Source organism: Protopterus annectens, chromosome 1.part2 (genome assembly GCF_019279795.1).
Source record: "Protopterus annectens isolate FY-2018-M chromosome 1.part2, PAN1.0, whole genome shotgun sequence".
Classification (NCBI taxonomy): Eukaryota; Metazoa; Chordata; order Ceratodontiformes; family Protopteridae; genus Protopterus; species Protopterus annectens.
The window spans coordinates 673,111,329-673,137,610 of NC_056727.1; the positions used below are offsets into that span (position 1 = coordinate 673,111,329).

General features: G+C 41.1%; 1 protein-coding gene across 8 annotated transcripts in view; it reads right to left on the reverse strand.

The window, feature by feature from the left end:
- The window catches only part of CEP170 (centrosomal protein 170), a 2,077,048-nt gene that overhangs the window by 772,017 nt on the left and 1,278,749 nt on the right, over positions 1 to 26,282 (reverse strand). The gene's annotated exons all lie outside the window — the stretch shown is intronic.

A 26,282-nucleotide genomic window follows, 5' to 3' on the forward strand; every position in this document is an offset into this window, starting at 1 on the left:
GGTGGTGTGGTAGGGGGTGCTGTAGAGCCTTTTTGCCTACGGCAGCAGCTGACCTAAGGCCGCTGCTGATGATACATTACAATAATATAATGAATAGTATAAAAGAAATTATTAACCAAAAAAGCAAACTAAATACAATATGTATAAAGGCCTGAAACAGAATTAAATATCACATTCCAAGATAAATAAAATACAAGAAAATATATGAACAACTTCGATTTCAAATTGAAGGGAGTCAGAATCTAGTTGGAAAATGTCAGTCAGAGATAACACGATTTCCTTTTTATCTTTTCTAAAAGAAATGTCTCATAAGGTAATCGTGGCTTTCTTTGATATGATTCGTGTTTTTCCTAAGAATAATGTCAACCTTTAATTAAAGTTTCACAGTAACGCACAGTAGTGCTAAATTAAAAAAAAAAAGAATTTTATTCCAAATGTCATTATTTCCTGTTACTGTGTCTGGATACAGTCCTAAACACAATACAGATTCATCCTTTTCTGATGCTGGTTACATTTTGGTCAGCATATTGTGGGAAGGATGATCAAACATTCTTTCAGAAAGCCTGTCCCCAAACCATTATACTGCAATGCCTTGTAGCCCTGTTCAGAGGTTGTGGCTGAAAAGGGACTGAGGACCAATACACTCACGTGGTTTACTAACAAACAAATACCAGATGTTAGGTGGTCATCAGATGACGCAAAGTACTGGCTTAATTCATGACACATGAAATTAAAACTCACTGTTTACTAAATCAGGATGTGTGGAATGAAAAGCTACTTTACCTGGAGGGGAACCTGCTCATATGCTGCAACTAGTAACCAGCACTGCTCCTGCAGCCCATGAGTAATACAGTCACAATGTGACATACCCAACGGATCCGGTCTACAATTCTGTATGTGAAGCCATAGTAGATCAAGAAAATAAAGCATCAAGTATAGAGTACTGTATCATTCTGCTTTGATTATGGCAAGTGCATGGAATTACTGTTGTCAAGCTGGGCCATGAAAACATGAAGATTTTATAGCTACTGACACAGTCCTTCGCTGTCAATATCTCATCCAGGAAAACTCCAGACCTTCTCATCTGAGCCGATATTTACTCTAACATGCCCCTACAAGAATCAAAGGTCACAGACAGGGAACTTGGGAGTACTCATCAGGGGCATATACAAGCACTGCCTTGGGCTTGTCTAGATTTGGCTATGGTAGACTCTGACTTAATGTAAGATACAATCCAAAATTAAAGTGAGATGTGTTGCTGAGAGAAGAAGAGGTAATGCCAAATGTTGTTAGCACAATGGTGATAATGTACATCTTCCTCAGTAAGAACTCTGTGACTGGAAGTATCATGAGCAGCAATGGTGTCAAAACCGAACTTTGAGTAGCTATGCCGTTCGGTGAGTGGTGATATGAGGAATTAACTAGAGAAACACCCTTGAGAGTACCCACCCAAGTACAATACTCAGGAGTCTACATTCAGTATGCAGTTATTCAAGAAAGATCCTAAAGTCCACAGTGTCAAAAGCAGTTGACAGATCCAGTGGTTGACTACAACTGATGGTCTTTATCTCTCTATTAGGAGGTCAATCAGAACTCATAAAAAGTATCCTCTGAGTACTAAATCTGGCCTGAAAGGCTGAAGACAAGAATCAAGAAGCCTTTGAAATTACAAATGACAATGCAACTAGTCCACATTCTTAATAATCTTACCTATTAAAGGAAGGCCTAAAGCAAAGTGGTAACTCTCTAGACAAAAATAGCTCGTGTGTGTTATTCCGAGCAGAGGTGTAAAGACTTTTTAATGAAACTGAAGCAGCTTCCATCTGTACAAAAAAAAAAAAACAATTACTGCACAGAAGACCTCCACTTTTTGTTGTTGCAGTCTCTTTAGGACTGGAGTCCAGCCCACAACTGGTGGTGTGGATGCCTGAAACCACATTCATTATCTCTTCTTAGTGAATATAGCTAACATATATCAGAAAGAACCTAATGGAATATAATTGGACTGATCCTTACTAATCTTTGATAAAGCACAAGGGAAGAAAGTACGGTTGTGTAAAATCTTACCATATCAGTAGAAGTCCTTCTCTTCACTGTTGCAGTATTCCTGATGTAAGAGATCTTCTGCCAAGGATAGCTCAACATCCAACCAGTATAAAACATTTTGGAAATTTTATGAAAGCCTGTATAAAGCAAAGAAATATGGAGTTCAAGAAAAGGTACAAATGGAAATGTTTATGGAAGAATTAAATATGCCAAGTTTAGAGGTAAATGAGGCTCAATTACTAACAGGATAGGAGATGAGATAAAAATGGTGATGTATAACCAATCAACAGGAAAGTCCCCAGGAATAGATGGTATTTCTCTGGAAGTTTGGAAGCTAAGACAGAAAAATGATAAAAGATCTGGAAAGTTTTCTTTAACAGTATTTTAAGAGAAGAACCACAAACATCCTGGAAGAAAGTGGTGGTGGCTGGAATACCTAAAGAGGGTAAAGACTCATCAGATACAGCATACAGATCCATTTCAATGCTAAACCATTATTATGAAGCTTTTATGTCTATAATGGCTAAAAGAATGGCAATGGTGATGCCAAACTTGATAGATATTGATCAATGTGGTTTTGTGGCTGGGAGGCAAACATTTGACAACATTAACAGAACATTGATGGCCCAGAGGGAAGCTGAATGTAAGAAAATCTACTGTTGTTGGTGAGTCTTGATGCAGAGATAGCATTTGACAGAGTAAACAGGGAGTTTATGAGGAGCGCAATGGATGCATTTGCATTCCCTGATGAAATTATAAGGCTGAGTAGGAGAATATATGAGAGATTGGAGGTGAAAATTAAAGTGGGTTCCTCTCAGATAATTTCTGTTTGAGCCGAGGAACCACACAGGGGTAATCCCCTTTTCCCCTTTGTTATTTGCACTACATTTAAAACCACCAGCAAAGAAAATAAGAGACTCAGAAATTCAAGGACATAATTGGTATGGTAGTCACGCAAAGCTGGCTCTATTTGTAGATGGTATTACTTTATACCAGATAAAACCAGAAAAGGACATTTCAGTGTTGTGGAATGTTTTTAGGCAGTTTCAAACCTTTTTTGGGATATAAAATTAATGAAGCTAAAACAAAAGCAATAAGTTATGTACCCACACACAAATTACTTCAGCAATATCCATATTTATGGGAACATGATAAAATGGAAGTACTTAGGAATATGGATTAAAAATGATTCTGATATGGCAGCTAAGAATTATGTGGGAAGAGACTAAACAAAAGAAAATTCAAAAACTGAGAAATTGGAAGCTCTGTTATAAGAATATGGATAGCAAGATGCATGTTTTTAGTCCCTTTGGTTTTATACACAGGCCATGCACATTTTTATCAACCAGAGAAGTTGTTGATAGCAAATAATAAAGAGCTGAATGATTTTATTTGGGAGGGAAAGAAGGCAGAGTACCAAGTGGTATAAGATGATTTTTCCAAATGAACAAGGTGGTTTGGGATTACCCAATTTGAAGGGGTATTTCTGAGCTACACAGTTAAGGCTCCTATACATAGCACAAGCAGAAATCTATAATTCAAAGTGGAAAGGTATGATGATGAAACAGGGGGAAACACAAGAAACAAAGAGACTGGGATTTTGGATGCAGATCCTTAAGGAGAATAACAATGACCATACAAAATATATTAAAGTAGCAAAAAGTATTCTAAGAACTAAGTCAACACAGGAGTGGAAAAAGGTGATTCAGCTGATAGGGATGTCTGCAATTAGGGATACAGACAAAAGGCAAGAGGGGGTTGGAATTTACTGGAGAAAACTAGCAAAAGAACCAAGGTATTGGGAGCAAATAATTAGAGAGGGAAAGGTAACAGAATGGGAACAGACCAAGATTTTATATGGACTGCAGGCTAGAGACTGCCTTCACTATCAATGATTGATATCGGAGTATAGGCAAACCGAAACAAACAGGGGGATCCTAAGTGAAAGACCATCACTGGTAGAGTTTTTAGTAGAACATGGAAGAGAAGCTGCTGTTAAAAAGGAATAATTAGCAGAGCATACAAAATATTGCATGATAACTAATCAGAGGAGGTTAGAAACTATTGGAAAAACAGAGTGCATAAGCAATTCACAAAGAAACAATGGGGGGATACATATATGTCTCCCAAATATGTAACAAAGTCTAGAAGATTTGGGATGTTTGCTTGGAAGTGTTTACATAGGTACTTTTATACCCCAAGTACACTCAAAACTTTTTCCTCAGGTAGACAGCAAAGGTTTGAGGTGTGATGGGGAAGAAAGAGGTGACCGGGGAAACATTTTCTGGGAGTGTAATAAGTTGGCAGACTTTAAAGATTCACCACAAGCTGCTCTGTCAGAGATACTAGGTGAGCAAACTGGTGTAACTAAGGAAATTATTTTTTTAAGCAATGATACAGAATCAGAATTGTCTAGACATGGAAAGGCCTTACTGCGTGTAATTATGGTGGCTGCCAAAAGTACAGTTGTGTACACTTACCATAAATGTAGATGTTCGAGTGTATTCACTGTTGCAGTCTTCACATTTGGGTTATCTGCCTGCAGGTAGCCCTTAGCCAGCCTGAATACCAGAGTCTTGGATTCCTGCATCGGATGCTGTCTCTTCTTCCATGACGTCAGGTCGTCAGGGGTATAAAACATGCAGCCAACTCCATTACTTCAGTTTTTCTTGCCCCAGATGTCAGGTGCCCCAACAATGGTAAGCAATTATATGGTATGGTACCCCTCCAACAAAAAACAAATACACCAGAAAGATTAAATATACTAAACAAGAAGGAAAGGTAGAGCCAAGAGAAGTCAGGGGGCTGGAGGGAGGGTAACCAGGACTGCAACAGTGAATACACTCGAACATCTATATTTATGGTAAGTGTACACAACTGTACTATGTTCTTCATGTTTCACTGTTGCAGTCATCACATTTGGGTTGATTCCCAAAGCTAAGGAAGGGAGGAGGAAGTTAGAGAGCATTAGGGCCAGGTATTAAGCCCTGCAAGACTGCAGTGACAAAACCAGCTCTGACTTGGAAAAAATAGGCATGTGGTAATGCTTGGTGAAGGCATGTACAGAGCTCCAGGTAGCAACTTCTAGGATGTCCCTGGTAGGGACACCTCTGAGAAAGGCTGTAGAGGTAGATGCAGCCCTGGTGGAATGTGATCTTATCCCCCGTGAGGTAGGTTTTCCATGGTGCTTATAGCAGAAATGAATGCAATGGGCTATCCACTTAGAAATGGTTTGCTTTGAAATGGCCTTCCCCTCTGCCCTTGCAGCAAAGCCAAAAAGCAGCTGTTCAGATTTTCTGAGAGGCTTAGTCCTGTCCAAATAAAATCTAAGTTTTCTGTGCACGTCCAAAGAGTGCAGTATTCGTTCTCCTTTGTTTTGTGGATTCAAGAAAATAGTAGGCAAATGAATAGACTGATTAAGGGCACATTAGACACCACCTTGGGCATAAAGGAAGGATTGGTCCTGAGGGAAACCCTGTCTGCATGGAAGATAATGAAGGGCTTCACTGCCATGAAGGCCTGTAGTTCAGACACTCTTCTTGCTGAAGTGATGGCTAGAAGGAAGGCTGTTTTCCAAGAAAGGAATTTCAACTCTGCAGTTGCAGTTGGCTCAAAAGGAGGGAGAGTGAGCTTTTCCAATACAAAGTTAAGGTCCAAGGCAGGAATAGGGGCTATCCTGGAGGGGGGGGGGGTCTTAAATTTGTGTCCCCTCTGAGGAACTGCTTTAGCAGAGGGTGAGAGAAGTGGTTCAGTATTATAATGTGCTGAAATGGCAGAGGCATACATTTTAATAGACAAGAAGGATAGGCCCTTGTGGAGCATTTCTGTTAAGTACTGAAGAATATGAGGTAAGCTGGGCACCGTTGTGAGTCTGGCTCCAGGAACAGTATCTTTTCCACTTTTCAGCATAGGATTTTTTAGTACTAGGCCTCCTTGCCTCCAGAATGACCTCTAGCACCTGCTTACTGAGGGATGCTAATGGAGAGCTCAAAAAATTAGCCAGGCTGCAAGGTTCAGGGTTTGAAGCTGAGGGTGCAGAATCTGGCCTGCCTGCTGGGACAGCAGGGAAGGAGTCTGAGGCAGGTGCCATGGCTCCATCAGTGTCATACTGCACAAGAGGGGGCACCAGTGCTGGCGTGACCATTCTGGTGCAATCAGTATTGTCCTTGGTTTGTCCTGTTTGATCTTTAGCAGAACCTTCGAGAGGAGAGGCAGAGGGGAAAGGCATAAACTGAGAGGCTTTCCCAGGTAAAGGACAGGGCATCCACTTTCCAAGCTTGACTGTGGGAAGTCCTTGTGCAGAATTTGTCCAACTGGTAGCTCTGTGGGGAGGCAAACAGGTCTATCTCTGGGTTCCTCCATTTGTTCCTCAAGAGGTTGAATATGTTTGGTTCCAGTTTCCATTTGTGTGGGTCCATGAGATTTCTGCTTAGGTCGTCTTGACAGTGAATTTAGCTTGCCTGGCAGGAATTGAGCTTGTAGGTGCTCAAGACTGTGTTCCACAGAGCCATGGCTTGTCTGCAGAGAGGGTACGAGTGGGTTCCCCCCTGCTTGTTTATGTACCACATAACTGTGGTGTTGTCTGTCTTTACCAATAATTGTCCTGGAAGAATGTGGTCCTTGAAGGCTGTCAGGAAATTTTGTACAGCTAACATTTCTTTTTGGTTGATATGCAGGTGCATCTGTCTCGGGTTCCATTTGCCCTGAATGCACTGCCCTGCCAAGTGAGCCTCCCATGCATAGTCTGATGCGTCTGTTGTTAGGATTTGGGTGGCGGGGGGTACAGTGAAAGGGAGCCCCTTGTTGTGGTAGCAGGCCTCTGCCCACCAAAGTAACTTTGTCTTTATACAAGGAATGATAGGAATCATTGATTCCAGGTCCTAAGAATGTTGACACCATAGGCTTTTTAGATACCATTGCAGTTTCCGAATATGCAGTCTTGCAAAAGGAATTAGCAGACTGCAAGAGGCCATGAAACCCAGGGCTTCCAGAATTTTCCTTGCAGATAGATGGGTCTTTGCGGCCAGTAGTTTGAAGTAGGTTGTCAAATAAACTTGTTTCTCTGGAGTGAGGAAAGCCATCTGGGAAGTTGCATTTAAGCTTGCTCCCAGGAATACAATTTGTTGGTAGGGTACTAGGTGAGATTTCTTTTCATTTATGGTGTACCCCAGTGAGTGTAGAAGTTTCTTTACGAATGCCAGATGTTTTAATAGCAATTCCTGGCTTTCTGCCTCAATCAGACAATCGTCCAAGTATGGGTATATTTGAATATTTCTCTGCCTGCAAAATGCAATGGCTGGAGTTAGACACTTTGTGAATACCCTGGGTGCAGTAGATAAGCCAAAGGGAAGTGCAGGGAACTGAAAGTGCATGGAGGCTGCCCTGAAGTGTAGGTATTTCCTGCAATATTCCCTTACTGGAATGTGCAGGTAAGCTTCCTTTTATGTCTAAGGTTGCCAACCAGGCATCTTTGCCTATCATAGGAAGCAGCCATTGAAGTGTTAGCATCTTGAATTTTGGGATTACCAAAATAATGTTTAGAATAGAGAGGTCCAGGATAGGACGCCAGGAGCTGTCTTTTCTGGGTACCAGGAAAAGTCTTGAATAAAAACCTTGTCCCCTTCCTTCTGCTGGAACAGGCTGAATAGCCCTGATACTTAGAAGAAAGAGAACCTGCAGTTGAGTCTCTGCCCACTGATTTGGGGGTAGGTCTGGCCAACCATTTGGGGTTGGTAGGGTGTGGAAGTGGAATCTGTATCTTTGGAAAACTATATTCAAAACCCATTTGTCCTGGGTAATGAGTTCCCAGTTTTTTGTATGCAGGGTGAGCTTTCCTCCTAAGGGAGCAGGCAGTTGGGCAGGGCTTAGAAGGGTTAAGTCATTGTGCCATTTTCCCGTAGGGGGTATCTTACTACTCCCTGCTTTGGAAGGGCGAGCCCCCCCACTGCTTAGGCCTGTACGTAGCCTGAGACTGTAACCTAGGTGGTCTGCTGTTCCTGGTTTTGGACTGAGAAGGCCTTGAAGAAGCTGGAAAGGACCAATTCTTTGAAGACCAATGCCTAATAAATCTGGGAGGCTGTACTTGTAGGAAATCTTTAACACTTTGCGTAGATTTAGCTTTTTCCTCCAGCTTTTTGAGGACTTCTTCTGCAATGTTGCCAAACAGACAGTCTTGGTTTAAGGGAGCATCCAGTAATTTAGCTTTAACATGATCTGGCAAGTTTTGCTCCTTAAGCCAAGCATGCCTTCTAAGTACAGACCCAGTGACAGCAGCCCTGCAAGATGCTTCTAAAGAGTCAAAACCACATTGCAAAGTATGTGTACCAACTTGTTCTGCAGAATGCATTAAATCCTGTAATTATTTGTGTTCAGCACAGTCAGGAATCAACATAATTTTCTGTTTAAGTAGTCCCATAATAGAATGCTGGTACTATAACATATGAAATTGACAATTTAAAGCCCTAATGGCCAAAGTAGCAGAAGTATATACCTTCTTACCCCATCTGTCCAAGGCTCTAGAATTTCTATCAGAAGGTGTAGGGTTTTTGGCAGCAGTATCCTTAATGCCCTTTGGTCCTTGGGAAATGGTCTCTGGATCCGCAGTAGGATTCTTGAAGAGGAACTTGTGAGAGTCAGGTACACTGTAATACCTGTCAGGTTTTCTGGGAGCTGGAGGTAAAGTGTCTGGGGAAAGGCTAGATTCCAAGAATGCATCATCCACATTGTCCAGAACAGGAAGGATAGCTAAAGGCCTGTGTTGAGGGAGGAGTAAGAATTCCCTAAGCATCTTTTTGGAGTCAGAGAAATCCTGGCTTTCCCAGCGGAAATGCTCCCTAAGAGTGTGCAAGGTTTTACCAAAAGAAAATTCTTCTGGAGGGGAAGCAGAGGGAATGGAATCCTCTGCATCATAATCCTCATAGGTAGACACGGGCAAATCCTGGTAATCGGAAGAAACAGAAATATCAGATTCCTGATCAGAAGAATCAGAAGGAAAATCAGTTCTAGGTCTCTTAGAGGGGGAAGGCTGGCTTCCCCCTAATTAAGGTAATAAGGTCTTCAGCCATTCTAAGCATTTGTTTTTTAGGCATATGGGCCTGCGCATGCGGTTTGGACGTCGGTTTTCTAGGCGTGGGTCGAGTTTTAGGCCTGGATGAAGAAGATGGCGTCAGTTTAAAATGCAAGTCTGTAGGCCTGAATACATCTTCAGAAGCCGGTGCCTGCAAAACAGCTCCAGACCCATCCAAGGTAGAGACATCCATAGGTTCCATAGTCGAAGAAGCATCTCGTGGCATACTGGACTCCGAATGGGTCTCAGTAGAGGCCTGCAAATCTGAAGTAGCGGGTATTAGGGGCTGCGAAAGCGTCTCACTGAGAACCGGCAAACTGGCGACTAGCTTAATGGAAGCGTCGTCGGTAGTTTTGGATCTATGTGGTCTGTCTCTGTCTTTATCCTTACGTTTTTTCGGAAAATCGGTAGTCAAATGGCTTACTGAAGCCATTTCTGGATAGTTATACCGAGTACCAAAATAATTTGCTGCAAATATAGACAGACGATGAATAGTTTGGGGGTTGAACAAGGCACAAAACTGACAGCGAGGGATGTCGTGGTCTGGGCCTTAGCAAGGAATGCAGTACGAATGAAAATCTTTATGAGGTATTTGCTTTCCACAGGTAATACAATTGTTAACTTTTACTGACATCGGTTAAGAGCGAAAATTTCAGGAGTCGGCCAACCAGCACTTGCGAACTGATTCTGCTTCGGGCACTGCGCAGCAAGTAAGACTGATTTAATGGGTCGGCTGCATGTTTTATACCCCTGATGACCTGACATCATGGAAGAAGAGAAAGCATCTGACACAGGAATCCAAGACTCTGGTATTCAGGCTGGCTGAGGGCTACCTGCAGGCAGATAACCCAAATGTGAAGACTGCAACAGTGAAACATGAAGATCATCAAGTAGTTACTAGAAAATGTAAATCAAAGTCTAAACCAACTTTACTTGAACTAGTAAATATACTAACAGAGATAAAACAACTAGAATTGAGATCTTTAGTAAGGGGTAGGAGCAAATTACATAGAAAAAATGGGAATTGTGGGAACAATACATACAGGAGAGGAATGAGATTTAAAAGAAGTCAAGATTTAAATGAGCTATGTAATGTTTGACTGACAATGACTGGATAGAATATAAGTGATGTATAACGGTTGCAAATAAAATTATGCCAATATAATTTGTAAAGTATAATGTTTGCAACTAAAATTATGACAGAATGCTTTGTTTTTATTTATATAAATGTATGTTTGTCTATGTCATAATTTAATAAAGATGTTTCTTGTTTTAAAAAAAAAATCCATACAGTATACTGAAGGGTTTAGAATTTATAGAGGTCATACCTCACACGTATGCTCCCCTACGCAAGACGTAGGGCATAAAGGTGATGTGCGGACGTACATGCCTCAGAACTGAAAAGCCTCAGGAGGAACAGAATGTCCTTAGGGACCAGGAAGAACATGTGTATCCAAAAAGAGCAAAAGAAAGAGAAGGATCCCTGGCCAGGAAGGCAAGAGAAAAAGGGCACAGCAAAAAAAGGGGAGGAGGAAGGGAGCGAATACTGCAACAGTAAAGAGGACATCTACTGTTATGGTAAGATTTTGCACAACTATACTATGTCCTTCCATATCACTGTTGTAGTATTCCGTATATAACAAAGAGTACAAAAGCTCAAGAGTAAACCTGGGAGGATGAAGGCACTGAATAGCCTTCTAGAAACGCATGCAAGATAGCCCTGGCAAAGCCAGCTCTTGCTCTGGAAACATCATCCAACTTTGTAATGCTTAGTGATGATATGGACAAAAGTCCATGTAGCAACCTCAAGGACAAAGTTGATATCCAGCCCTTTGAAAAAGCCACCAGAACAAGCAACAGCTCTGGTACAATGAGCCTTTACAGAAGTAGAAAGACATTTACCGTGAAAGGAGTAACAAAAAGAAGTTGTCTTAGAAATCAAGGAAGAGATGGTTTGTTTAAAAACTGCCAAACCCAAAGACCTGGGATGAAAAGGAAACAAAATGTTGCTCAGATCTGTGAATGGCCTTAGTCTTATCCAAATAATATTTGAGCTGCCTATGTAAATCCAAGGTGTGAAGAACCTTCTCCCTAGCAGACTGCAAAGAAGGAAAAAAGAAGGTAAATTAACAGACTGATGAAGAGACAACTCATTGACCACCTTAGGCATAAAAGAAGGATTAGTATGAAGAGAAAGACTGTTTCTGTGAAAAATTAAAAAGGAGGAACAGCCATAAGAGCCTGAAGTTCAGATACTCTGTTAGCTAAAGTAAGGCCAAACAAAGAATAGTCTTAAAAGTACAATGATGCAAGGAAGCTGAAACTGCAGGCTGAAAAGGAGTCAGAGTCAGTTTTTCTAGAACAAAACTGATCTCCCAAGAAGGCAGAATGGGTTTCCTGGAAGGCCTGAAATGAAGGACACCTTCAAGAAATTGTTTGACCTCAAACCTAGAAGCCAGAGGAGGAGCCAAGGGCAGAACAGTGAGCTTTAAATGAAGAATATTCCAACTCGGCATGGAGCAGTTTACCTAGATAAGAGAGAACCATAGGAACCAACACTGAAAAAGATCTTGGTTTTGAGAGAAACACCAGACAGAAAATCTATTCCATTTGGACAAATATGATTTTCTGGTAGTGGTTTTCCCGGCCTCCTCCAGGATCTGAAGCACATCCTCACAAAAGAGGTGTGTAAAAGGATCAAAACCCTATCATTCACAGTGTCAGTTAAAAGTGGACAAGTGAGGATAGATAAGAGACTCCTTGTCTTGTATGAGAAGGTCCACCTGGTGAGTTAACTCGTGGTGATTGCCCTGGCCAAGTGAAAAAGAAGGGGGGGGGACCAATGCTGTCTGGGTCAAAAGGAAGTCACCAACAAGACTTTGGGGGAGTCTGGTCTGATCTTGTGCAAAACCCTGGAAGCAGAGGAAAGGAAGGGAAGGCATACAGAAACATCCCCGTCCAAGAAAAAGATAAGTGTGTCCACTTTCCAAGCCAGAAGACTTAGGAGTCTGGAACAGAATACAGGGAGATGTCTATTTAGAGGGGAGGCAAAAAGATCTACCTGAGGAATACCCCACTGATGGACAATGTCCAAGAACACATCTCTGTAAAACATCCATTTGTAAGCCTGTGTACTGGACAGTCTTCCACTAAATTGTGCTCTGAGGAAATGCAGACAGCCTGTAGAGTTCACTTGATATGTGACAGCTAGATCCCAGAACTGAAGAGCTAGTCTGCAAAAAAGGTAGGATCTTTACCCCCTTGTTTTTCGACAAAATTCGTCATTGTTATTGTCTGTGAAAACTTTGAGAGGCTTGGGATGAAGAAGGTTATAAAAGGCCTGAAGAACTAGAAATGCAGCCCTCATTTCCTTGATATTGATGTGGTCTGAACTCTGATGAGACCAGAGACCGCGGACCTTGAGAGAGTCGAAGGAAGCTCTCCACCCCCTGTCAGAGGCATCCAAAAAGAGTTCTTGAGTAGGAACTGGAGGCAGGAAAGGAAGCCCCGGGTTGAGAGAAAGCTGATGAATCCACCACTGAAGCTTGAGCTTGAAACAGGGAAGGAAGGGAACTAGGAAGGCTAGGGGGTGACAACGTTGAAGCCACACAGACTTAAGATACCACTGAAGCTTTCTCATATGCAGCCTGGCCAGAGGCAGCACAGGAATAGTGAAAGTCATGAACCAAGAACCCAGAGAAAGTCCCTGGCCATGACTGAAGTCAGAAGAAGAGGAGACTGGAAAAATACAATTAAGAGCCTTGGTGGCAGGCAGGGATGCCAGCATAGAAATGGTCTCGATCCTGCAACCAAGAAAAACATTATCCTTAGGAGTCAAGACCATTTGGAAAGTTTACGGTGAATTCTAGACTCTGCAGCAGGGAAATAGTAAACTGGAGGTCCTAAAGTAAAACCTCAGAGGACAAGGACTGAATAAGCAGATAGTCCAAATAACTAAAGATCTGAACCCCCTCTCATTCTGCAAAAAAAAAAAAATAAAAGCAATGACAGGAGCACGGCATTTTGTGAGTACCCTTGGGGTAGTAGAGAGGCCAAAGGGCAAAGCAGAGAACTCAAAATACAATGGAGAAATGCAAAAACTTCCTGAAAAGGGGATGGATGAGGATGTGAAGGTAGGCATCCTAGAGACCCAGAGAGACCAGAAATGCCTGGGGAATAAAAAAACAGAATAAAATTTGAAGGGACAACATCCAAAATGAAGTGACCTTCAGAAAGTGTTGAGCTGAGAAAGGTCCAGAATTGGCCTCTAGGTGCCCTCCTTCCTGGGAACCACAAACATTCTGGAATAAAAACATTCCCTTTCCGGATAAGGGGCAAAAACTGAACACCACCCAGGGCCAAAAGAGAACGAAGCACTGCTGGAAAGACAGGAAGCTATTCTCAAGGAGGTTGACTGATGCTCAGAAAGGGAAGAGGATATTCCCAAGCCATAAAATACCCCTGGTAGAGGATGGACAGAACTCAAGAGTCTGTTGTGATCCTTAACCAATTTATAAGGGAAAAGGAAGGATGAATGGACAAGGGAACCTGGCCAAGGGAAAAGTGAAGCAAACTGTCAAATGGAACCTGACTTGTCCTGAAAAAGAAGTTTCTGAGAAAAAGGAGTATGTGTAGATTTAGCAGGAGGTACAAGTCTAGAACTCTTTTTACCTTTGGGCAGAGGGCAAGATGGTGTACAAACAAAAGCAGATTTGGAAGGGTAATTCCTCTGAAACTTAGGGATAGGAGAAACAAAAATATGTTTCAACTCCTGCAAAGCTTTGCGCTTATTCTGGAAGGATTTAGAAAGTTCAGCAGCAGCACAGCCAAAAAGATTTTTATTATCCAGGGAAGCATCCGATAATTTGGCCTTAATCTTATCAAGCATCTCAACGGTGGCCTAATGGTTAAGGTGTTTGCCTTACAAACACAAGGTGCAGAGTCTGAGTCTCACAAGGGATAATTGACTAGGCTTACAATGGCTCACAAGAGCAGTTAGCCTAGTACAAACCTATGAACCTATGAACCAAATCCTGAAGACAGAGCCAAGAGTAATGCCTCATAACAAAACCAAATGCAGCAGCCCTGGAAGATGCAGCAGCTGCATCATAACTCCACTTGAGAAGTAGAACCAAACAAGGAAATAGCCAAAGCCTTCCTCTCAAGACCAGGAAGGTCAGTTAACCTGAGAAAGGAGGGCTACAATGTACCTGGTCATATGAGTCTGGTAAAATAGCCCTAAAAGCCATGGTGGCAGCAGTATAGACCTTTTTACCCAACATCTCCATAGCCCTACTGTCCTTATCTGAAGGATGCAATTTAGTAGGGCAACATCTTGGAACATTTATCAGAGGAGACTGATACCACTGAAGGATCAGCAGAAGGACATTTATAGAGAAAATTACAATCATCAGACACCTTGTAAAATCTGCCAGGTTTCATAGAACATGGGACTGAGAATCAGGGGCTACAGAAACTGCTGAAAATGTAATCAGGAGGGCAGACAGAACTGAGTCACACCAAAAGGCTTGGGAGACACCATCTGCAGGAGCTGAAATACCTCTCTTCTGGATATCAGAAACCTACCAACAATCCCACTTAAAGAAGTCCATCACAGGGGAAACAGTGTCCCCAAAGAAGAGTTCTTCTAAAGGGGAATCTGGACTGACAGAATCCTCTTCCTCAAGCCCACATCCCAAGGGGGAAGGGATCTGAGAGGAGTAGGCTAAGTACCCTTCCTCAAAATTGTGATCCTCAAAGGAATTCTGCTGCCTAGGTCTCTTTAAAAAGAGTACAGGAACATGGAGGGGCAAGCATTGAAATCCTTGAGGAGGCTTTAAAGCCATTAAAGATTTAAACAACCATGACTAAAATCCTGCCATTCTCATTGGAAATCCTTAACTGCAAGGGGAAACATGTTTGGCTGTTTCTTTTTCTGCAGTACATCCACATGAAAAACCTTAGGAGGGTCTGACCACTGTCAACACTCAAGTGTCGCAGGGATCTCCTCCCATACTAATATCTGCGGATTCCCCAGAAATAATTAGCCAAGGTTCCTCCTAATGTCTGGAACAGATGTCTGAAAAGCCTCCAAGGACACGCAATGGGGTCATGGCAGTGGAATCCAAAATAACAACCAGACAATCCTTGGGACTTTCACCAGCCTCTAGAGACACATCTGGGGGAGGATGGACAGCAATCGTATCAGATCTGAGGGTTTTTTTGCCTTTTTTTGGCCAATGACTGCCCGTCGGGATGGGAAGACTCCGCCAAAGCAACTTGAGCTAACAATTTAAGATGCTGGTTTCACGGTAAATAGACAAGGAGGAAAGGCAACTATGTAGGGTCTTATGGACAAATGCTTGCAGATAATACACTATGTATAGTCATCAGAAGCTCCCAAACAGAAGAGACACTGATAGTGATGATACTTATGGGGAATCTGCATCCCACATTGACATTTTCCTTTTCTGGATGAAATGTTAACAGACAACACTAAAATAAAAGAGAAGATAAGGAAAAATCCCAATGGGGCACTTATCTGAAAATTGCTTGGCAACCAGCACAGAAGGGCATTCAGACCAACATTCAATGATTTCAGGCAGACTGAAGGCAAAGTAGTTCTGAAGTATGTGCATGCATATGTCACCTTTATGCCCTACAGCTTGCGTGGGGGAGCATAAAAGTAATGTACGACACCTGTAAACACTAAATGTTTTGGTATACTGGCTGGACGTTGGGCTATCCTTAGCAGGAGATCCCTTCTGTAAAGACTACCGCAACAGTGATATGGAAGGGCATCAGCAGGAATTCACATTTGAAAAGGGTTCTGGTTCTTTTGACTCCACAATGAAATTCTCTTCCATTTTAAAACATAAGATTTTCTAGCTTCCTGTAAACCCTGAAGCATGCCCTCTGAAAAGTGGTGCCTGAAAGGAATCAAAATTCTACTATCCAAAGAGTTACATGGACAATGTGGAGATGAGGGAGAATGAGAACGATCTTGTTCAGTGTGAGCAAGTCCATTCAGTGAGCCCCTGAATAAATGGAAAAAATGTTGTCTGGGATAAAAGGGAGTCACCAGTAAGATTTTTGGTTTGCCCTTCATGATTTTGTGACAGACCTTTAGTATCAGTGGCAGGAGAGGATAAGTGTATAGGAATCTCCTCCCTTCCAAGAAAATGACACGGCATCTGTCTTCCATGCTTGAGGGCATGATTCCCTGGAAAATAAATTATTCAGATATCTGTTGCGGGTGAAGGCAAAAAAAAAAAAAAATCTATCTGAGAAATACCCCACTGATGGATAATGTCCAGGAAGACCCGTTTACTATCCATTTTTGAGGATCTGCACAGGATTTGGTTAGAGTGCTTGCCACTGTGTTCCTTCCTGAGGGTTTACTAAAGGAGAAAGTTGTGCTAGATGCCAATCTCCTAGGCCATCAAAGCTAATCTGCAAAGGCAGTACCACTTGGTGTCCCTTGCCTGTTTGTGCACCACAGTTGCCCAAAGATGATTCAAGGACTGATGGGCCAGAATTAGAGCTTTCATCTTGTTGATATTTATATGATATTTTGTTTGGCTGACCAAATCCCCTGAACCTTGATATTGTTGGAAGAGGCTTCCCATGCCAAGTCAAAAGTACCTGTTTAAAATTCTTGGAAAGGGGAAGGAACCAGAAAAGAACTCCTGAGTTGAGAGAAATCTGGTTGATCCACAAAAGTAACTCTTTCCTGATGCAGGGCAAGAGAGTGATCTGGAAGTCTATGAAATGGCAGTGCTGTAGCCAAATTGACTTGTGGTACTACTGTAACTTCCTCATGTGGGGTACAGCATAGAGATAGTTGATGCTGAGCACACCTGGGCTCTCAAGTAGTTGCTTGTTGAGCTCATCTACATGAGAAGAACAGCCTGGAAGAACTGCTTCAAAAACAGAACTTTGTCTGCAAGAAGGAAAGCTGTTATTGTCAAAAGTGTTGACTCTGCACCCTAGGAAGATCAGGTCTTTGGAAGAGTCTAAACAGACTTCTTTAGATTCAAGGTGAACCCCAGACTGTGTAGAATGTTCATTGTGAAACTGAGATCCTTCAGGGGAGTCTCCAGAGAGGGAGCTTGCAGAAGAAGGTTATCCAAGTAAGGGACTTTCTGGATTCCCTGAAGTCTGCAGAAGGCAGTAGCAGGAGCTAAAGACTTTATAAATACCCTTCGGGCAGTAGAAAGGCCAAAGGGTAAAATAGAAAGCTGGAAAAGTGAGACAGACACAGAACATCTCAAGTTTCCTTAAAAAAAAAGCAGGACACAGCAGAGAGAAGCGACAGATACGAGTCCCAGAGACTGTCGCTCCTATGGAACAGTCTTCCCGTCCACGTGAAGGTGAGTTCATCTATTACCCAATGTAAGCACAACCTAGACCAATGGATTGGGAATGCAAATTTACACCTGGCCTGGAACCCACGTTTCTTATGAAGAGAGGTAACTTATAAATGCCTGATCCTTAATGTCCTAGTTGGACATGTGACATCATCATTCTTTCAGAAAAAACTTGGTTAGGCTTAGAAAGGCTCCCGGATTATTAGCCTAGTAATCATCTATGAGAGGTAACTGATTTTGAAGTGGCTGACTAATTCCAGAAAAGGGTAAAAGAGTCTTCCAAGATATTTTGTAACCTTGTGCTATGATAAAGAGAACACCTGTTGGCTGTGACTCTCTTTCCGGTTGGCAGAAAGAGAGAGGGATGGCTTTGGGACTGGGGAAACAACTGGGGGGGGGGGGGTAAAAGTACAGTGTCATAAAGAGGCAGTTTATCAGGTAAAGAGGCAGTTTATCAGGAAAAGTAGGCTTAGAACTCTTCGCATCATGCATAATTTATCATGAAGTTGCTTTCCTTTGGCTATTTTTCATTTCTTGGGTTGTTTTTGATTTCTTCTAACAAAAAGACAAGCTTTAACTGTATAACTCCTCTAGAACTTGGGCACTGGGGAAAAGAAAATCTGTTTTAAGGCCTATATAACTTTCCCCTTTTCTTGCAAGAATGTGAAAAGATCTGCAGCTGTAGGTCCAAACAGATGCTGTTTATCCTGAGGGGATTCCAAGATTTTGCCTTTGATGTCCTTGCATACAGAGTGAAGTTTTAGTCAAGATTACCACAGTATAAGAGATACAAAAGTAGCCCCTCTAGAAAATGCATCAGCAGCATCACAATAACACTTGATATTGTCTGGCCACTTGAGAGACAGAGGTAAGCAAAGACAGAAAAGAAAACTTATTTTTGGATTCTGGCAAGGCATTAATTGTATCATCCAGATTAGAAGATGGATAAGAGATACCTGGTCATGTGGGTCTGGTAATTATTCTAAAGGCTAAGGTTGCAGAGGTATAAACTTTTTTTTATCATACCTGTCCACAGTTCTGCTAGTCTTACTGTAGGCAAGACATTACTGGAGGGAAACAGCTTGGCTGACATCTCAGTAGAAAGGGAAATCACAGCGTGGAATTTCTGAGCAACATGCACTTTATAAAATCCATCAAATTTCTTTGGAGCAGGGGGTCTGGAATTCAGGATTTAAACAGGCATTAGTAAAATTAACAAATTGGGCCACCAAGACAAGAGGAATGGCAGAGGGCTTTAGTGCACCCATGTCCAAAAGATCCTAGTACCTCTGCTGAGCAGATATCTTAGTGTCCTTCCATTTAAAATGCCTCAGAAAGTTCCTCTAAGGAAGAATATGGAGATCTTCTGAATCCTGAATTTCATCCTCAGAGGAAGACTCCCTCTGTTTCTAGAGAGGGTAGAAAAAGAAGGAACAGCAGTAGGAGCAGCCTGAAAGTATTATAAGGGGGCTTTAAACAGCTTCTGTGTAATCTCTTGGCATTCCTTCTGAGGATCTCTTACTGTCGAAGTACAAGTATGTTTAGTACTCTGTTTTACCTTCAATGGGAAGTGTCTGCCTGAACAAAATGTGGTGGCTTAGAGCCCAGATGGACTTCAATCAGGGAACCAGGTGCCCTCTCCCTCACTAAAATCTGAGGAATAATCTCTGGTCCCTTGGGGATGACCAGCCGAGGTTCCCTCTTCTCATCTAAAGCAGATGTTTGGTTAGCCACAGTGAATGTGCAAGCGGACTGCTCCATAACAGCGTTTGACTAGGTAAACTAGAGGCGACCAGCTGAAGGAACCACACAGTCTGAGGAATCCTCAAGAGAAACAAAATAACATCCAGGTCAGGCTGGCCAGCAGAAAACCTTGTGTTTCACCATCTTAGGCTTCTTATCCAGTAATGGCTGGATGTTCAGGCAAGAGGGCTCAAACAACATTGTGCAGTGTGTGAGCTCTGAGTCTTTGATTTTCTAAATACATTTTCTAAGACAACAGATGGCTGTGAAGGGTCTTACAGACAAAGGACTGACAGCACAGTCTCTGTAACTACGCTCCATTCCTAGGCAAAAAGACATTGAATGGTGCCCGTTGCGAGGATTTTGTCTCCCACAATTACATTTCCCTCTCTTAGATGACAACTAATCAAAAAAAATTAACGATCTCCTCCTGGATGAGTTGTACGGGGAACGTGCTGGAAATCTCACTCCTGGAGTCTGTGTGTGTGTGTGTGTGTGTGTGTGTGGGGGGGGGGGGGGGTCATAAAAACAAATCCAAATCACAGAAAATAACTGAACCATGGGTACCAGTCACAATCTCAAATCTTGCTGTGGAGGTCAGTGAATACACCATCAGGTTATACCAGGTGATCAAGAAAAATCAGGCAACAGGAGTTTCAGTCCTTTAAATTAGTTTATTGTGCGACCTAAGGCAGACGAGCACTTTCTAAGGTTTCTTACAATCCAGTGCTGTATTTATTATGCCCTGCATGGGCGTACTTGTGCTCTTGCCAAACTCGTGTCCAATGTGAGGGAGGGTCCAAGTGGGGTGGCTTACAATCAGTATAAGGTGATGCCTATTAATTAACCTTAATTGTACTGGAGATAATTAAATTTCTGGCAGTCTTTACAAACATAGGTTATCAATAAATGAGCTTCAAAAAGATCAAAAATGTATCAACTGGCAAAGGAATAACAAATCGTACTTTCACAAATATAAAGCTTTTTATATTATAGGTTCCTAGATTTTTACTATACTAACTACCCTTGTGGGCCATTTTAAGCCTAGTCAATTACCCCATGTCAGAATCAAACTCTACACTTTGTGTTTGTAAGGTAAACACCTTAACCACTAAACCAACTCTCCCACCCAAAGAAAACTCCACAGGTTCAGAGATTAGTTCTAGGCTAACTGCCCTCATGGGTTATTTTATGCCTAGCCAATTTCCACATGCAAGAATCAAACCCTACACCTTGTGCCTATAAGGTAAACACCTTAACCATTATGTCAACCTCCCATGCCTATGAGTGTCGTTGTTATAGTGGGTGTCTGTGACAAAATTAAATAAGCACTTTCAAATTTAATTAGCTTAATTAGATCTGCTGCAAAGAATAAAATGGAATGTGGCTGTTAGTATAACAATAAAGTGAGGGGGCTGAAATTTTAAGGCATAGGTTGAGACATTTCTATTTAGTTATATTGTTTTTAGCCCCAATAATACCATGATCTTGTTTTTTTTTTTTTTTTAATAAGTGCTCTACCTGATTACGAGTGTTTTACTTGATTTGATGGAGTCTTACTTCCTGGTCTCATGTAACTATTCCTGATTGAAGTCTTGGCTGGCTGTTTGTTTACTTGTACGCTGGCTTGTTTAGTGGTCGAGGGAGTGTGGATTAAAGAAATGTGCAGAGTTGAGCTTTGTAAAGATTCTCTTGGGTTTTAGTAATTTTAAATAATTATAAAGTATACCCAAAAGGATCAAATGCCACTCGGACATGTGTGTGCATGTGTGTGTGAGCGCGCGTGTATGTGTGTGTACATTTGACAATGTGGGAATGGCGTCTTGTAGTAGATGGCTAACCTTTAAGGGACATAACTGTACCGGAGTCTGTGCGGTACCAAGGTGGAGGAACAATTAAAATATTAAATCCTGTTTCTAGAGGTGTGCAGACCTGATTATTCAGAGCTCTACTTTTTATGTGTTATTGCTAACAAGCATTATGTTAGGCTCACTTATGGATGCAATGCTCTAAATAAAACCTGTTTTAGTTCTAAAAGTTAGTTTATAATTTTTAAGTGTTTTTCTTATACTGGTAGTGCAAAAAGAATAATGGGTGCCATTGCTTTGCCAACTGGGCTGTCGCACTGAATGCGATCGTCACTGGTGTGTAAAATGGGAATGTGTCCAGTTAGAGGTAGCCTGAAGTGTGTCCCGGCTGTCCTCTTTAGAAGTGGTTTGTGAGCCAGTGGAATAATCATAATAAGGGCCTGGGGCTAGATTTGTCTGTGGAGCTACTAACAATTTAGGGTCCTGACTGGGACAGGATTCAAATAATGTCGATCCTGCGGAATGGCTGAGTTGAATGTGGAGACATGTTTGACTTTTAGCAAGTACCAACGTAGAGACTGGATTGACAAGTCATTTTAAATCTTATGTCTAAATCTGTGGAGCCTGATAATTTGAATATCCACTTAATTGTGCTTTATATTAACTGCATTAACTAGGGCTGCTCAGGGAAGGAATATTTGACTGGATAAAGCCATTAGAAGAGGTATTAAATACTGAGGTGGAAAACCAGGCGTGTAAGGTGTCCATCCGGCTAGTTGGGGGGATGTATAACATAAAGTGCCTCTAGACCAGAGACTAACAAGCCATCTAGCCCAGTTGATCTTCCGTGCCATTTAAAGGTTTTTCATAGTGGGGGCATTATGCCAGGGAAATACGTGTCACTGGATTCTATGTTATATGAAAAAAATTAAATGACACTTGCTCCTGAAATACGTGTGTGTGTGGTGTGGTGTGGTGTGTGTGTGTGTGTGTGTGCTGGGAGTTGGGTCCCCTTGTTTAAAAAAAAAAAAAAAAACTGACCAAGCACGGGAGGGATTAGAAAAGTATGTTTGGATTGTAAAGGGGGAACAGTAAAAAAAAACTATTCACATCAATTTAGTGTATATGAAAATGTATGAAACCTTCAAAACTTACGAGCATGCATTAACCAAAAGCTAGTCTCAGTGTTTGCTAAAATACAGAAGGGGGGGTGACAAGTCAAAAACTGAAAAATAAACATGTAATAAGCTCCATAAGCATGGAAATTAACAACTAAATAAAAATTAACATTAGATACTAACTGAATAGCAAGCAGTAGTATGTACCAACAGTCCACCATTAAAATTGGCATCAAGACCAGCTTTGTCGTGATTAGTAATATAATCAGTGGTTCCAATTTTCTTAAATTCAGAATGCAGTTAATGGGAAGGGAAGTGTTAAGGCCAGGGTATCTGTTGGCACAGAGTGTAATTTGCCACTCAAATTCCTTTCTTTCGAGTCTGTCATTTGTGTTGTCCTCCAATGGACTGCCAGTCATACACTCAATGATGTAAAAGTTCAATTTATTGTACCGGAGCTTTTTACTCACTTTGATGACATGTACAACAATTAAGAAGTAACAATGAGAAGAGGAATGGTCTCCAGTGGGGTTCTTAACTGCCTAATGGCTAAGAAGTTGTATGAAGTGTATGTCTCACAGACCAAATTCGAATCAAAGTTCTGCATTTGTGCTGGCAGCAAAAATACTTCTGAGCTAATTCGTGCATGTATGTCTCTCAAGCACCTTACACCTTTGGGTACAGCGTGAGAGGAATGCACACAGGCTTTGGTTTGCTGGATGGACGCATGGCTATCCTTGTCAGGATATCCCATCAGTCAGTAATACTTGGAAGGACATTCATAGTTACAAAGCACGGTTAAGTTAACAGCACAAAAATCAAAAATAAAACTACAAAGGCCTGAGCACAATCTCTGTAATATTCTTTTAACAAAGAATCTTCCTATCAACTTTTACCAAAGGATCAAGTTTCAGTTTGAAAATGTATGAACAATTACTGCCTGGAAGCAAAAAAGCAAATAAACAAACAAATAATACAACAATGAATAAAGAAATGGAGTCAAAAAAGTTTACCAAAGTGTCAAAAGTATCTCCAAACTGCAGCCTAGCAAAAGAATTAGCACTACTAGAACAGTAAATGAAGTGAAACTGCATGAAAGTAAGAGCAGATGTCAGCCAGAAATCACATGTGCAGTAAGTTATACCATATGGACTCACTCACTCTGCAAACTATGGAGCTTCCTGGCAACATTTCAGCAATCTTAACCCCCTACAAAGGCCAACACACATACAGTACAGATGCCAATACTGACATAGGATGCTGTCATTTACCAATAAAGCCCCACTGGCAGGTGTCCAAGATTACATAGTTTGACTCTTCTGTTATAAAGAATGTTTCCATATACAAAATGACAACAAAATTAATTTGAAAACATAAATGCTTTAATGCTTCTGCTCGAATTATGAACACGGTGTTAACATGCAGGCAACATTAGAAACTGCCAAGGCTATACTCTCACTTATCACATTGCTAGAATTGTTGGCATAGCTTTCAAGTAATGTGTAAGGAAATATGGAAATCAGGTGAGGCTCATGTTTGTTTATTTTTAAACACCTTTATTGAATTATCACGTGACACAGGCAAATTTACATTTATACAAAAGTAATCAAACTGTATTAGCAAATTAAACATTGGCAAACATTATACTAAACATGCATTGCTATATATCATATAACCTAAGCAACATTACACAAATTATTCAGTTCCTGCCCCTTTTTTAAACAAGAAACATCTTTATTAAACCATCACTTGCAACATAAGCAATCATACATTTATATAAATGAAAATAAACCACACTGACACAACCCTAGTTGCAAACATTTTACATCACAAACCATAATGACACACACCCAGCTGCAAAATGTATACATCACTTATAATCTACCCAATCATTTTCAGTGAAACATTACATAGCTCATTTAAATCCTGCCTTCTTTTAAACCTCATTCCTCCCCTGTATGTATTGTTTCCACAATTACCATTTTTTCCTAATTAGTTTGCTCCTACCCTTTTCTAAAGATCTCGGTTCCAATCGTTTTATCTCTATTACTATATTGACTACTTCTGATATAGTTGGTTTAGATTTTGATTTCCATTTTCTAGTAATCGCTTTTTTGGCACTTATCCTAATTAGACACAGCAAGGCCTTACCATGTCTAGGCAATTCCAATTCTGTATCACACTTCAGAAAAATCATCTCCCTCATCACACCAATCTGCCCAACCAGAATCTCTGACAGTGCATCCCACAGGAAATCCTTAAAGTCCGCCAACCCACCGCACTCTCAGAAAATATGTTCCCAAGTACTTCTTTCTTCCCCATCACACCTACAACATTTGCCGTCTACCTGAGGAAAAATTCTCCGGAGTCTATTTGGGGTATAAAAATATGTATGTAAACATTTCCAAGCAAAAATCCTAAATCTTTTAAATTTTGTTGCATATTTCAGACATACTTAAATCCTCCCATTGTTTCTTAGTGAACTGCTTATCCAGTCTATATTCCCAATCCTTTCTAACCTCCTCTGATTGATTCTTATAGTTATAATGCAATAATCTATATGGTCTACTAACTATTCCTTTTTAATGGCACTTCTGTTCTAGACTCTACTAAAAACTCTACCAGTGCTGGTCTTTTTATGACCCTCCTATTTCTTTTTTTTTTGCCTATACTCTGATATCAATCTTTGATAGGGAAGGCAATCTCTAACCTGCAGTCCAAATAAATTCTTGGCTTCTTCCTATTCTATTACCTTTCCCTATCTAGTTATTTGCTTTCAATACCTCGGTTCCTTTTCCAGTTTTCTCCAATAAATTCCAGATCCTTCTTGCCTATTGTCTATATCCCTAACTGCAGTCATCCCCATTGTCAGAATCTACTTGCTCCATTCCTCTGTTGGCTTAGTTCTTAGAATACTTTCTGCAACTTTATGGATATAATATCCTGTATGACTATTGTTATTCTCCTTAAAGGCCTGCATCCAAAATCCCAGCCTCTCCTTGTTTCTTGAGCTTCCCCCCTGTTTCAACATTATCCCTTTCCACTTTGAATTATAGTTTCCTGTTTGTGCTATGTATAGGAGCCTTAACTGAGTAGCTCTGAAATACCCCTTTCAAATTGGGTAATCCCAATCCACCCTGTTCTACGAGAAGAATCAGCTTATCCCACTTGACTCTTGCCATCTTCCCCTCCCAGATAAAGTTTTTCATCTCTTTATTAATTACTATCCACAACTTCTCCCGATTGATAAAAATATGCCTGACCTGTCTTACAGGACTAATGGGACTAAAAACATTTTAACTGCTTTTATATATTCATTTCCATGTAACAAAGCTTCCATTTTCTCAGTTTTTGTATTATATTTTAGTATCTTCCCACATATCCTTAGCTGCCACAACAGAGTCATTGCTAATCCATACTCCTAAACACTTCAGTTTATAATGTCCCCATAAATATAGATATTGTTGGACCAATTTGTGTGTGGGTACAGAATTTACCGCTATTGCTTTGTTTTAGCTTCATTCATTTTGTATCCCAAAATGATTTGAAACTGTCTCAAAATGTTCCACAACACTGTAACGTCTCTTTCTGGTTTTGTTAGGTATAAAATAATTTAATCTTATAGCTTCATAGGTGTTTACTAGGCTAAAGACCACAAGGGTCTTTTTAGGCCTAGTTATGCATCCCAAACCTCTGACAAGTTTTGATACCCTTGATAAGTAAGCAAGGGCCTGGGAGATCAACCATTTACAGGTTACCTGTGTCTATTAGAGACACAGGTGTCAAAAACCAGGGATGAATTTCTGGTTTCCTATCCAATTGTCCAAGTTGCACTTGAACTGGGTTAGGGAGGAACTCTGTTTCACATGGATGGGTAGTCTCTGAGATACATACCTCTCTCTCCAGCAGGTCCTATTTATATCACAGGCAATGTTTAAGTCTTTAGAACGGGTAATTCTGGTGCTGTTTGTTTTGTGGATATGAGGGAAATCCATGAGAGTACGGTCTGATAATGCCCTGTATGCCAGGCATAGATCTCCCCTCAAATCCCCTTCCATCTGCAAGAGCCAGCTTTTCTTGACTACCATACCAATTATATCCTTGAATTTCTAAGCCCCTTATTTTCTTTGCC